The sequence below is a fragment of the Ambystoma mexicanum genome, chromosome 4q (genome assembly GCF_040938575.1).
Source record: "Ambystoma mexicanum isolate Mex_15411 chromosome 4q, UKY_AmexF1_1, whole genome shotgun sequence".
In the NCBI taxonomy this organism is placed as follows: domain Eukaryota; kingdom Metazoa; phylum Chordata; class Amphibia; order Caudata; family Ambystomatidae; genus Ambystoma; species Ambystoma mexicanum.
The window spans coordinates 1,039,287,271-1,039,303,021 of record NC_090928.1 but is presented as its reverse complement, the minus strand read 5'-3'; positions in this window follow the sequence as shown (position 1 = coordinate 1,039,303,021).

Sequence of the window (15,751 nt, the reverse complement as noted above, 5' to 3'; positions counted from 1 at the left end):
AGATGGAATATGGCAGATCACTACACCTCCAGGCTAGGCCCAGAGACATACGAGGGCTGTATATTCACTATCTGGTTGCCCAGTCCCAAATACCACAGGAAAACCTGACTCCATTCACAAGTCCAAAACCCGATGCGCAAGAAGAGGCTATCTAATGGGAAATGAAAGCTGGGGTTGTAATGCTCAAGTAAACTGTGACTAAGAATGATGTACCTCATCTTACTGATGTACCCCTGCCCAGCCTCCCGTGATGCCATATGTCTCCTCCCTCCCCTGACCAGCCCCTGTGTTGCTGTATGAGTCCCCCCTCCCCTGCACAGCCCCCTGTGATGCTGTATGTGTCCCCCTCCCCTGCCCAGCCCCCTGTGATGCCGTATGTGTTCCCCCTCCCCTGCCCAGCCGCCGTGGTGCCGTATGTGTCCTCCTCCCCTGCCCAGCCCCTGTGATGCTGTATGTGTCCTCCTCCCCTGCCCAGCCCCTGTGATGCTGTATGCGTCCCCCCTCCCGTGCCCAGCCCCCCGTGATGCTGTATGTGTCCGCCCTCTCCTGCCCAGCCCCCCATGATGCTGTTATGTGTCCCCCTTCGCCTGCCCAGGCCCCCGTGTTGCAGTATGAGATGCCTCCCCTGCCCAGCCCCTGCGATGCCATATGTGTCCCCCTCCCCTGCCCCCTGTGATGCTCAATGTGTCCCTTCTCCCCTGCCCAGTCCCCTGTGATGCTGTATGTGTCCCCCCATGCCCAGTCCCCTGTGTTGCTGTATGAGTCCCCCTCCCCTGCCCAGCCCCCTGTGATGCAGAATGTGTCCCCCCTCCCCTGGCCAGTCCCCTGTTATGCCGTATGTGTCCCCCCTCCCCTGCCCAACCCCCGTGATGCTTTATGTGTCCCCTCTCCTTCCCAGCCCCCCATGATGTTGTTTGTGTCCCCCTTTCCCCCCGTGATGCTGTCTGTGCCCCCCACCTATAGCACTTACGTTTTTCAAATATGTCACTTGACCTGTCTGTTAGCTGCTTGTTTGTCTTCCCCCACCCCCCACCTTTTTGTTCTCACCAACCTCGCCCCCTTCAGCCCTATCTGAAATGTCGTCAGGCCTAGTAGGATAGTCGCTTGTATTGTTCTTCTCCTTATCCCTCACTCCATTCCCTGCTGCCCCCCTTCCCTCTTGTCATACTCCGGCACTACCTCAATTGTCGCCAGGCATAGTAATGTAGCCGCTTGTATATCTCATTCTATGCCCACCCTTCCTCCCCTCCCTTTCATTGTCAATTTTGCTCTTACTCTTTCATTTATGTTCTGCTAACCTTTTATTCCCATCCTCCCGCCCCATCTGAATTTTAGTCAGGCATAGTAAAATAGTTGCTTGTTCTGTTCCTCTCCTTCTCCCTTATTCCAATCCCCTCCTACTCCCCCTACTCTTGTTAAATTCCGGCACTACCTCAGGCATAGTAATGTAGCCGCTTGTCTGTCTCATTCTCCCTCCCTCCCTCCTCTTCATTGTCTCAGCACTTGCATCTGAAATGTCGCTAGGCTGATTATGATAGTTGATTTGTTCACATTCTGAATGTATCAAGGACTTGTAAGAATGTTCACTGCATTTGTTCCCTTGTTCCCTCCCTGCCTTTAAGCGCTTTGAAACACATTGTGTATAGGCGCTATATAAATAAACTATCAAACTCAAACTTACTGTGCTATTTTTATTATCTTATCCTTTATTTTAAATTCTTTGTGTTAATTGCTGAATGTTGTGTAAAGAAGGCATGGTATCAACAGTAAGATAGACACAATTGACCACAGTTTAAGTGTGTTTATTGGGACCCTCGGGGCCCTGACCCCCCAACATGTCTCATCCCAGCCGCTGTCTTTCTACTGCACTTTCTACTGCACTCACTTGGCTCACCCACTCATCGCTGATTGCACTTACGTTCTTATCTTCTTAGCACTTACCCTGAGCACTTCTCAATGAGATTCAAAACACCTCATCCTTCCCTTCCCCCTGTGCACTTGCATGTTCTGAACACTCACAAGGCATAGTAGGTTTGTCTCCCCTTCCCTTTATTCTCATTATTTGTTTGTACTATTAATGCAATTATTTATCCTAGCTGTGATTCATTGTCCCATGTCCCCACCCTGTTTTCGTTGTGGGCACTTTGCAACATTTTTGCTTATTGTATAAATGCCTAATAAGTGACCAATAAATAAATAAACTTAAAAAATGTTTGAAAAACACCTATCTAATCCTAAAACTACAGAGAGGACCAAGCTACAACCATCAAATAATAATAACGCAGTCCTAGTGGTGACTCGTCAAAATGAAAGGGCCTATGCTAATAAACCTATTGCCAATCCTTACTTCTAAATTCAAAGAGTGTGGGAAACAATGTTACAAAAAAAAGAAAGAAGTGTTTACAAAATTATATGTCAGGATGTTGAGGCTGTTGGTATCCCTTCCCCACATTTTCAGCACAGGATAAGGCGGTGCACTCGAGCGTAGCACAGTTTCTGGCTTCTCTAGCACGAGGACACAGTTCAAACATTAGCATCAGGCCCTTCCGTGCCCAAGTCTCTTGCCTTTCAAAGTCTCTTGATTCAGAGGGTCTGATGCAGCAAACAAACAATAAGTTATTTTCTTCCTTTAGGTTTACATTATTACTCAATTTCTCAGGAGATTCACTATTCACCTCAGATGCCCCTCAGCCAGGCTCAGATCCTCTCAACACAATGTTTGCACGTTTTTTATGCATCAAATTTCTCGTAGTATATTCTTTCTCGGGTGACTTACGGTTCACATGGATCCCCCTCAGCCGGGTTCAAATCCTTTTAACACAATTAATCTCCCTCTGCCGGGCTCGGACCAATTTCAATTTCAAATGCAACTCTTAACACAACTTGCTTTAACCAAAAGATTTTAGCTGATCTCCCTTTGCCGGGCTTGCACTAACTTCATATACTTTTTCATCAATTATCGAAAGACTTTCAAATGTGCGCAGGGTTTTGCTTGACCTGTTGCAGGACAACTTCGATTTCACAATTCCTGATCACTTTTACAATTGCTACCTTTCAGCTGGATACCTAACAAAGACTTTCGAATGAGCACTGACGTGGTACCGGACCACTCTATCTACAGTATTATATCTTAGCCTCAAAGTTCAATCATCCTCTTCTGTTTAATTTGCGTCACTTGCCACATACGCTTCACACACTGTTCTCTTTAGTTTTCACTATACAATGTTACGGCTTGCAACCTTGGCTTCAACACAGACCGGTCTGGTATCAGTCTCCCCGACTCACCGGTTGTGCTGACTTCACTGGCGCTGCTTTGTTGTAGTTCCAACGACAGTACCATGGCAGAAAATGATTCTCCTCTCCTTGCTTATCGATGTGGGAGAGCCCCGGGTACCTCTGACACCCAATGCAGGATTCTTTAAATTTTATTCCTGGTCTTACGTTTCACTTTTTTAAAATTTGTTTTTTAAAACCTTTATTTATTGGCATAACTTGCAGAGTACAGGATCAAAATGCGATTTCTTCTTGTATATACAGATAGTTTATCCATGTTAATAGTTCGATAATACAGTACAGAATATAAAATCGAGATATCTTTAGATTTACAGAGTTACATTGTCCACAACAGTGCAGTACAATAAATACAAATCAATCGTCAATCGTCAAGAGTGGTTGGAGAGGTAGGTATGAAACTCAGCCCATACATTTTTGGGGCGGGAGTGAAGAGCAAGAGAGCTCACATATTCCTCCTCGCATATTTGAATTCAGGTAAGTGCAGCAAGGCACATTGTAAAGGTAGGAGGGGAGGGTTGCTTCCAATGCTGGAGTATGCATCTTTTGGCCACAGCACAGTTTATATTAAGAAAGGATAGCATTATTTTATTCGCAATGCCTTCCCATTGTCGGGAAACCAGCTCCCCGTACCACCAAATGTTATACCAAACATGTAAGTCCCGAATCTCCGAGATCTTTGGAGCCGAAGCGTTTCTCGTCACGTTTCGAAACCCTCCGACAACGCTGGGGGTTGCCTTGGAAACGCTGGCTGCCTGAGCAGTTACGTGCACGACTACGGCGTGTGCAACGTTCCCCTCGCGGTCACGTGACTCAGTATAAAGCTCCGCCCTGACCATAGAACGCTGCTTCTGAATTTTGTCTTTTTGGAGCTCTTCTTGTTGTTACCTCTTGCCTTGTTTTGCCTTACGGATTGATATTGGACACCCCTGGCCTTGTACTTGATACCTGGTTATCCTTGACTTCGGAACGAACGACCATCCTTCTTGTCTTACGCTGATTTGTCTTGTCGCCTCGGAACTCCTTTTCTGCACGTCCTGATTCACATGATCAATCATCTGTTTTGTCCACGGTCCTTTTTGCAAGCAGGAACGCTCCTCTTCATCCACAAAGGATCTCTTTTTACTTTTGGGAACTCGTCACACGGAACGCTTCACTTTGGGAACTTGTTACAAGGAACACATTTACTTTGGGACATTTTCACAGACTTCCATTTCTCTACAGGCGTCCGCGTGCCGGCGGGTACAGGTTTAGGTTGGATTGTCCTTATTTTTGGAACCACGCTCCCCGGACGGACTTCCTATCTCTTCTGGGTTTCCACTTCCACTGCTGGAACAATTCACGGACAAGCACCAAGAAAGGGGCTCTGTTTTATAAGGGTCTTTCAGACTCACTCAAGGATGTTCTGTCCACTGTCCCCGTGGTTCCTGCTGCTTTTTCTGAATTGGTGGACCTGGTTCTACAAGTCGATGCACGAAGGGCAGAACGCAAAGGGGAAAAGAGTCTGGTTCCCTATCCAACACCAGTATCTAGTGATCAAAGCCATGCTACACCTGAGCCTATGCAGATAGGTACCCTCAGGGCACCTCTGTCATCTGAAGAAAGAGAGACCCGCAGGAAGAACAATTTATGTTATTACTGTAGTTCCTCGGAACATTTCTTGAGACAGTGCCCAAAGAAACCACGTAAACAGGGAAACTCCAAATCTCGGCAATAGAGAGAGCCCCTTTGTCGAGTCCCACCAGTGCGGGCTCTAATACCATGGTTTTGTTTCCCATTACTGTTAACATTTTCGCTCCTTCAATGGTTTCTTGTTCTGTTGATGCAGTATTGAATTCAGGGGCTGCTGGGAATTATGTTGATAGTCAGTTTGTTCAGGACTATGGTATTCCTCTGATTCCCAAGCCTTCCCCCGAACTGGTCAACGCCGTTGACGGCACGACTCTGTTATCATGGTTGGTTACCGAACAAACAGTAGATCTCCTTATGACTACGTCCTCTGGTCATACCGAAACCATAGCCTTTGATGTCATTACAGCACCCCAATTCAAACTTATCCTTGGGTTGCCTTGGTTAAAGAAACATAATCTGTTAGTGGATTGGGTTAAAGGGACGGTATCCTTTCATTCAGAATTCTGTGCTACGTCTTGTGGGACATTAGGATCCTCATCTTCGGGACCCAGTACTCATCTATTGGATTCCGCTTTGGTCATTGGAGCAGTCATGACTACGGTATTGCCTCGGGAGTACAGAGATTACAAAGACGTCTTTGACAAGAAAGGCGCTGAGATCCTACCACCACATCGACAGTATGACTGTCCCATCGATTTGGTCCCTAATGCCACGGTACCCTCTGGTCGTGTCTATTCCCTAACCCAGAAGGAGGACGCAGTGTTAAAGGAATATCTGGACAGATCCTTGGCTTCTGGCTTTATCAGACCATCACGTTCTCCGGCTGCATCGCCTCTCTTCTTTGTCCCGAAAAAAGAAGGCGATTTGCGCCCCTGCATCGACTACCGCGCATTGAACGCTATCAACGTTCGTAACCAGTACCCAATTCCGCTTATCTCAGTTCTTTTAGACCAATTGGGCTCTTCTACCATCTTCACTAAGTTGGACTTACGGGGCGCTTACAACCTGGTCAGAATACGGAAGGGTGACGAATGGTAGACGGCTTTTAAAACAAAGAATGGCCTATATGAATACTTGGTTATGCCGTTTGGCTTAAGTAATGCCCCAGTTACGTTTCAATACTTTATCAATGATGTTTTCAGTGATTTACTCGACCAATACGTCATTGTATACCTTGATGATATTCTGATCTACTTCCCCGATTATGATACTCATGTTCAGCATGTCTCCACAGTACTACAAAGGTTGCGAGACCATCGTCTCTATGCGAAATTAGAGAAGTGCATCTTCCATGCCAAGCATGTTGAGTTTCTGGGATATGACATCACGAACCAAGGAGTTGGTATGAGTGATTCTAAAGTAAGGGCTGTACTGGATTGGCCTGCTCCTACGTCTATCAAGTCCTTGCAGTCCTTTTTAGGATTTGCAAATTTTTATAGACGTTTTATACGCTCATTTTCTGCCATTGTGGCCCCCTTGACTGCCCTTACCAGCCCTAAGAACGGGTTCAAATGGACGAAGGAAGCACAGACAGCCTTTGACAACCTCAAAACAGCCTTTACCTCGGTACCAGTCCTCCAGCATCCCAAGCCTATGCAACAGTTCTACGTGGAGGCTGATGCTTCGGATCAAGCAGTTGGTGCAGTGTTGTCTCAGTATTGTAAAGACACGGGTTTCCTTCATCCTGTGGCGTTTCATTCCAGGAAACTTACCAAATATGAAACGAACTACACTGTCACCGAGCGTGAACTGTTGTCTGTCTGTGATGCTTTCAAGGTTTGGCGAAATCACCTCCTGGGTACTGATACTCCGGTTCAAGTCTACACTGATCATCGTAACCTTCTTGCTATGCAGTCAGTGAAATGCACCACAGCCAGGCATGCCAGGTGGCACGAGTTCTTTTCACAGTTCAATTTTCAGATTACGTATCGTCCTGGAGCTCTACATTCTAAAGCGGACGCACTATCTAGGCAGCATGGGGATAATTCCTCTCCCAAGGACTTTGGTGGCTTGGTGTTACCCAATCAGGTCATATGCTCTTGTACCTTGAAGCCTTCGTTAAAGGATTCCATTAGAAAATGGGTTTTGGGGAATCCTCCAGAGATAGAACGCTTTAACATGACAATTGTTAACACATTGCCTTATGTCAACGGTCATCTGTTTCTTCCAGATGTTGATTCCAGACGAACAGCGTTACATTGGGGTCATGACTCTTTGATTTCAGCCCATTCCGGTTTGCGTAAAAACTTGGAGCAATTTAAGAGATGGTGCTGGTGGCCTTCAATGCAGAAAGACATCTCGGATTACATCTCTACCTGCGCGTCTGTGCCCAGTGTGAATCCACAACTATGAAACCCATGGGATTGTTATGTCCCCTTCCGGTTCCGCGGAAACTATGGACTATATCATCTATGGATTTTATCACAGAACTCCCATCCGTCCAGGGCTTTGATACCATATGGGTGGTGACCGATTCTTTCTCTAAACTGGCCTTCTTTGTCCCATGTCAAGGTCTACCTACGGCACCATTGTTAGCAGATCTGTTTCTTCGCCACGTTTTCCGCTGTTTTGGTCTACCTGACATCATAATATCTGATAGAGGCTCGCAATTCACCTCGCGTTTCTGGAAACACCTTACCATGTCCCTGGGGGTTGATGCGAGGTACTCTACTGCTTATCATCCGGAAACGGATGGTCAGACGGAAAGATTGAATGCCACTCTTGAGCAGTACTTACGTTGTTTAACTATGCAGCATCAAGAGTCATGGTTGTCGGTGTTAGTGGCAGCCGAGTTTGCTTATAACAACTCAGTTCACACTTCCACAGGTACTTCTCCTTTCTTTGCCTTGTATGGTTACCAACCACGTTCTTTACCATTGGATCTACTGGTCTTGTCAGACAATCCCGCAGTCCAGGACAGTTTTAGGGACATTACTATTCTGCATCAACAGGTACATTCTCGTCTGAAAGAAGCCCAAGAACGTTCTAAGGACAACGCCGACCGACATAGGTCTCCCGCGTCCGATTATCACCCGGGTATGTTGGTTTGGCTTTCTACCAAGCACCTCTGTATTCCCATCAGAAGTTGTTTGAAACCTCGATACGTAGGTCCTTATCGGATCAAGGATGTCATCAACCAGGCTGCAGTTAGACTGGAACTACCGGACAAATAGAAAATCCATCCGGTTTTTCATGTGTCTCTTTTGAAACCCTGTTCTGAGGGGACTAAACTTCCCGTTCGTCCACCTCCAGTCAGGGTACAGGGTGAGGAAGAGTATGAGGTGAAGGATATTCTTGCTTCCAAGATTTCCCGAGGTGTTCGGTATTTCCTTATTGACTGGAAGGGTTATGGTCCCGAGGATCGTTTCTGGGAACCTGAATCTAATTTGCATGCTCCAGTTCTTTTGGCTCGGTTTCTGGCCTCTCGGGGGGGAGTGCATCTTTGGGGGAGGATACTGTCAGGAAACCAGCTCCCCATACCACCAAATGTTATACCAAACATGCAAGTCCCGAATCCCCGAGATCTTTGGAGCCGAAGCGTTTCTCCTCACGTTTCCAAACCCTCCGACAACGCTGGAGGTTGCCTTGGAAACGCTGGCTGCCTGAGCACGTACGTGCACGACTACGGTGTGTGCATCGTTCCCCTCGCGGTCACGTGACTCAGTATAAAGCTCCGCCCTGACCATAGAACGCTGCTTCTGAATTTTGTCTTTTTGGAGCTCTTCTTGTTGTTACCTCTTGCCTTGAACCACGACCTTGTTTTGCCTTACAGATTGATATTGGACACCCCTGGCCTTGTACTTGATACCTGGTTATCCTTGACTTCGGAACGAACGACCATCCTTCTTGTCTTGCGCTAATTTGTCTTGTCGCCTCGGAACTCCTTTTCTGCACGTCCTGATTCACATGATCAATCATCTGTTTTGTCCACGGTCCTTTTTGCAAGCAAGAACTCTCCTCTTTCTCCACAAAGGAACTCTTTTTACTTTTGGGAACTCGTCACACGGAACGCTTCACTTTGGGAACTTGTCACAAGGAACACATTTACTTTGGGACATTTTCACAGACTTCCATTTCTCTACAGGAGTCCGCGTGCCGGCGGGTACAGGTTTAGGTTGGATTGTCCTTATTTTTGGAACCACGCTCCTCGGACGGACTTCCTATCTCTTCTGGGTTTCCACTTCCACTGCTGGAACATTTCACGGACAAGCACCAAGACTGGTTTCCTGGATATCTCTGGACCTTAATTTGGCTTGCTATCATTGCCCAGAGGTATCCCTTTACGTGAGTACTTTGGCTTGCTCAGTTTTGTTTTTTCTCTTGTTTGCGTCGTGAACAAAACTCCTGACACTGTGTTCTCTGTCTAGGCAGCTGTGTTCCGACTCACCATAATCTTCCGGGCAATTCCCCTTCCAAACAGTCCTTTGGTACTATTGGGAGTTGCATTGTCAGGAAGATTTCTACGGCTACACTACGTGCTCAACTGAACCCCGGTCTCGCCACCAGGTCCACGTGGGTGTTTCCTCACACCCATACACCAAACAGAACCCCCAATGGATCAGGTTCAATGGTAGATCCTGCGATTTCAGTAAGTGCCTGTAATACCTCATTCCAGAAATTCTGGAGCCTGGGACATGTCCAGAACATATGCGAATGGTCGGCCTCCTCGGCATGGCATATTGGGCAAGCTTGAAGTGGCTGCCGGGCAGAGCGATTAGGACTATGGGGGGTATAGTATAGCCTATTCAGGAGTTTCTACTGTATACAATGAAATCTAAAATTGAGGGACACTCTACGCGTATGGGCGCATATAGATTTCAATAAAGCGTCTGAGAGGTCTAAGTCGAGCTTGCTCGCCCAAGCGTCGCGCACCTTGAGTGTCGTGTCCGGATTTTCCCCAGCAACATCTTATACAGGGAGGAGACTATCCCGTGAGCTCCACATGTATTAGCAATATATTGTAGTTTCGGCGTATCGGGGGGGTTCATCAGGGAAGCATAGCCACATAGATCGGAATGACGCACGGAGCCTATAGTATTGTAGTGTTTCTAATCCTGCACCCGAATGTTGGGCTCACCATGTCTGGGGTGTGATGAACTTCCCATCAGGGAATAGATCCGTCAACGCCCTATACCCCAACCCAAGCCAATGGTGTGCATGCACCATATCGTTTGTGGGTTCAAGCCCGGGGAATCTCCAGATAGGAAGCCATTTATAGTAGGGGCGTAACTCATCTACTAATGGTAGTACCCAGCGCCAAGCCGTTAGCATGGTAGCTGTAGGGTCCCATGGGGAGTCGTCTTTGTAGGTCAGATGCAAGATTAATGTTTTGAGATCTGCGTCACCTGCTGCCAACTGCTTTAGTTTAACATGGGGTGGACGGCCTGAGTCAACATACCAGTACGAGGCATACTGGGAATGCGCTGCTATCCAATACAGCTCAAGGTTGGGGGCTGTAAAGCCACCTGTCTCGTAGGCTGGGCCAGATCGGCCCATTTCTTTCGCACAGCCCCAGCGCGCCATAGGAATTGTGCGCAGAGACCATGAAGCTTAGCAAAGTATTGCTTCCCAGGCCAGATGGGGCCATTTGCGAAAATATATATAAGTTTTAGTGACCAAAATCATGTTCACTAGAGATAGTCTGCCTGCCATCATGATGGGAAGTGGACGACATCTTGTTATTTTAGACTCTACATATTGTTCAGCGGCCGTGTAGTTATCAGTCAGTAGTGTTGGCTTGTCCTAGATATCTGGACCCCCAGGTATCTAATTCCTTCAGGTGACCAGCGGAGTAGGAACTCACTCGTCGGTTGATTGGTATTCATAGCGAGTGGGAAAATCTCTGATTTGCTATAATTAATCGTAAAGCCAGAGAAGATGCCTATCAGGATCACATTGCGCAATATTGGATCGAGGTTCGTGCACGGGTCTCTGATGTACAGCAGCACATCATCAGCATATAGTGATATTATCTCCGGCTGATCTTTCAGCTGGATTCCCCTCCAAGCGTTTAGAGCTCTGATTGTGTCGCCCATCATTTCTATGACCGGAGCAAAGAGGATCGGGGAGAACGGGAAACCCTGCTGGGTGCCCCTGTTCAGTGTGAAGGGGTAAGGCCTATGAGAATTAACTAGTACACTCGCAGTAGGACATGTGTATAGTAATTTGCTGTACCTAATAATTTCTGGCCCTATGCCCATCCTTTCCAGGACCACCCACATGTATTGCATTGAGACCATGTGTCAAGAGTGGAGCTCACCTGTATCTCGGTGTCTGATTCACTGGAGGATAATTCCAATCCGGGTAGTTCTGTTGTCTCTTTGGAATATCCTTTTTTTGAGAAGAGATAGGGTCTGTTTCGGGAATGCGCCACAATGGTTGCTATTAGAAAACAGACTGCAATAATATATGGCACCTTCCCTCTACAGCCCTATATGGGGAAAAAGCCAGCGGCATAAAAAACCCCAGTAGCATTCAATTCCGAAACCGAAAGAGGAGGAGTGTCCAAAGTCTAGGTCTTGAGATTCCGCAAACTGTACTTAAGCAAAGGCTGAGTCGGAGATTTCCTAGATTGTTCCGTAGTAGAAGCTGGGCAGGAGTTTCCCCAGTATGTAGACTGTATAACCAGGAGGGGAAGCCCTCACAAACCACCCGGAATCCAGATGGAAGGTAAGCCAGTGACACAGGAAGCGAAGGAGGAAGGGCTTCAGGTAGGCGAACAGAAGGAGCAAAAATAACAGTGAAAGTACGACAGTAAAAGAAAGAAAGAGGAGGGAAATGGGCTAAGAGAAAGGATCCCCCAATCTCTACGGAGAAAAACTCACCGGACCGTTAGAAAGGTAAGAAACACCGGAACTCATGGAATACCAGGTGTAGGAGAAAGGGCAAAGGGGGGGAGGAATAGGAGACGGTAAGGCGGTAAAGATGGCAGACAAATACCGGAACGAAAGTCAGGAGGGCGAGTAGGTAAGAATCAGAAGGGAAGGCAATGCAGAAGGGAAGAGGAAACTGAGGCTGGAGGACGCTAGGAGCACTGAAGTATACGACTACAGTGGAGCGAGGAAACGAAGATAGTTGCAACGCACTGAAGGGGCGTGGCTAACCTCGTTATGAATGTTCCCAAAACGTAACTACTAGAACGGCGCTGGAGGTGCCGTAAAGGGTAGTTTAATGGTGCTTCCATCGGGACCAAAGCTTCCAGCCTCCAGTCCTCATGACAGTATGCCTCCTTCTTGGGGTACCGACCCCAGGCTTACCCGGATAGAGGGCGTGAAACTGTCGCACACATCTGGGAGCTGAGAGATTAGTCACAGGTTCCCAAGAATCCTCTGCTTGAGAATAACCTTTCCATCTCACCAGGTACTGGAGTCGACCTCTGTAGTATCTTGAATCTATTATCCTCTCCACTTCATATTCGTCTGCCTGTGGATTAGTGTCCTTTAAATGAAAGGTTCTTCTTTTCCTGTGGTGTGGGTCTGGGATGAACTTTTTTAACAAAGAAGAGTGGAAGACTGGATGAATTCTGCTGAGCTGAAAAGGGAGTTTCAATCGAAAAGCCACAGGATTAATGCGAGCAGTGATAGTATAAGGGCCCAGATATTTGGGAGAGAATTTAGAAGGATGTGTCCAACGAGGTAAGTATCTGGTTGAGAGCCAGACTCTATCCCCTACTTGCCAGTCAGGATTCTGGATCCGATGTGTATCAGCTTGATGTTTAGATCGAGCTCTACTTTCCTGTAGGTTGATAAGAGAGTTCTTCTGTGTTCTGGTAATGTTTTCCAAGAGAGAGTCTATCGTGGGTAGACATGAAGCCTGGATATTGTCCAAGGGAAAAGAACGGGGATGATGACCAAACACACAAAAGAAAGGTGTCATTTTAATAGCCGAGTGAAGGGTGTTGTTATACGAAAACTCGGCCATTGGAAGAAGAGAGACCCAGTTATCTTGTTGTTCGTTAACAAAACAGCGAAGATACTGCTCCATAGTGGCGTTAAGACGCTCCGTCTGTCCATTCGATTGTGGATGGTAACCTGAAGTGAGGGCCCGTTCTATTCCCAGTAGATCACATAAGGTTTTCCAAAAGGTAGAAGTGAACTGGGAACCTCTGTCCGAAAGAATAGTTTCTGGGATACCATGGAGTCGGACAATGTCCTTTAGAAATACCTGCGCCATCTCCGGAGCAGAAGGCACTCCTTTCAGTGGTGAGAAATGGCCCATCTTACTGAAGCTGTCTATGGTTACCATGATTGCTGAGTATCCTTGAGACTTAGGGAGATCTACCACAAAGTCGGTAGAGACATGTGCCCACGGAGCTGTAGGAAGTTTAGGTTGGTGCAATAAACCAGCAGGTTTTGAAGTCAGACCCTTGCTCCTGGCGCAGATAGGACAAGACCCTACATATAAACGAATGTCAGACAGCATGTTAGGCCACCAGAACATTCGTCTGATCAGGTCGGAAGTAGCTGTTAAGCCCTTGTGACCTGCGATCCGTGATTCATGACCCCAATGAAGGACTCGTGACTGTAGCTTGGTGTTGGGAATGAAAAGCTTTCTTTTGTAGAACCACAGTCCTTCTTTCTTGCATAATTGCTCCTGAACTGGCTTGGAAAGAGGTAGTATAGCAACCTGAGTTGCTTCCTTGACGTCCTGTAGAAACCTTGAGATCGTATGGATGATTCGGACCTCAGGTAACAAAAGTTCCCCCTTAAAGGGTGGATTAACCCAACTGGAGGGGCTACGAGATAGACTATCCGCTAGGACATTCTTACTGCCCGGGAGGTAGGTAATAAAGAAATCATATTGGGCAAAGAAGTAAGCCCATCGGGCCTGTCGGGTGTTCTTACACTCCATTTGTTGTAGTACTTTGAGATTGCTATGATCTGTGCGAATCTCAAATGGATGTCTAGACCCTTGGAGAAGATGTCTCCAGTCAGAACATGCCTGCTTAATGGCCAGAAGCTCTTTCTCTATAACAGAGTAGTTGTTTTCGCTAGGCGTAAGCGTGCGAGAAAGATAGGCTATTGGGTGTTCCTTACCATCGTGTTCTTGTTTGAGAACAGCCCCTATTGCCCCTGCAGATGCATCAGTTTCAACCACGAAGGGCCTTCGCTGGTCTGGCTGTTTGAGAATCGGAGCCGAACAAAACGCCTTTTTTAATCCTAGGAACGCTTGTTCTGCGTTGTGATTCCAAATAAAGGGAACGTCCTTCTTTAGTAGAGCTGTTATCGGAAGAACTTGCTCAGAAAAGTTGACGATAAATCGTCTGTAGAAATTCGAAAGACCCAAAAAGGCCTGTACCTCCCTTACCGAAGAGGGGGCTGGCCAGGAGAGAATAGCTGAGACCTTTTTGGGATCCATCTTAATGCCATGTTCCGATAGGATAAAACCTAGATAGGGAACCGAAGTTACTGCAATCACACATTTTTCCGGTTTAGCCAAGAGTCGATGTCGTCTCAAGCGTTCCATAACTTCAGTGAGATGGCTCTGATGTTGAATAGGGTTACAAGAAAAGACCAGGATGTCGTCTAAGTATACTATAACTGAGACAAATAAGAGATCAGCAAAGAGATGATCCATAAACCTCTGAAAGGCTGCTGGGGCATTGACTAAGCCAAAGGGCATTACCCGATATTCATACAATCCAAAGGGTGTGCGAAATGCCGTCTTCCATTCGTCCCCAGTCTTGACCCTTAAGAGATGATAAGCACCCCTAAGGTCTAGCTTGCTGAATATACATGATCCTTCAACTGCCTCCAAGATATCTTTTATCAAAGGCATCGGGTAGCGATCTCTCACTGTGATCTTGTTTAAGCCCCTATAGTCTATACATGGGCGTAGTTCACTCGTGTCCTTCTTGGCTATAAAGAATAAGGAAGCCCCTGCTGGAGACTTGGAAGGACGAATCAATCCGTTTTGGAGGTTTTGATCTAGATATGTCCTCAATGCTTGTTTTTCTGGGAAGGTTAAAGAGAACATACGTCCAAAGGGTACAGTGGTACCCGGAACGAGATCGATAGCACAATCTTCGGACCGATGAGGGGGCAAGTCTTTGGGCATTCTATCTTCAAACACATCAGCAAATTCATGAAAAATGGGGTGAATTTTAAGAACTCGAAGGGAACCAGAAGTTCCTGATGGACTAGAGATAACGGTTGCTTCCGTCTGTTTGGAAGAGCAGCAGTGTTGGAAGCAGTACTCAGATTCGAATTTTAAGGTGTTGAGGGACCAGTTAATATCAGGATTGTGTTTACGAAGCCAAGGGATTCCTAATATTATGGGAAAATGTGCTGCTCTTATCACATCAAAGGTGAGGGTTTCCTGATGAAGAGATATGCATACCTTGATGTCGACTGCAGCTTGTACAATGGGTCCCGAACATAAGGGACGACCATCCACCCCTTCCACCTTTTGTTCCTCTGTCTTTTTTACCAGGTGAATACCTTCTTGTTTAGCCCAATTGATGTCTAAGAAATTACCAGCCGCCCCACTGTCAATGAGGGCTAGGGCGTTCTTTTTTGGACAATTCTTCCACTGTAGTGACACTTGAAGGACCATAAGTCGGGCGTCTTCACCTGACGTCTGAGCACAATGTGAGCCTTCCACTGAACCCCGGTAAGTGGCTCCTTCTAAGACCGGGGTCCGTCGTTTCCCCGACGTCTCGGGGGAACCTCCGGGCAATCCCTGAGGAAGTGTGTTTCTGACGCGCAGTACATACATAAGCCCTTTTCCTTCCGTCGGTTTCTTTCTGTGGTTGAAAGAGGACCCCTGGTCGTACCAATCTGCATGGGTTCTTCACCAGAGCGATGTGACCCCTGGGTGGAAACAGGTG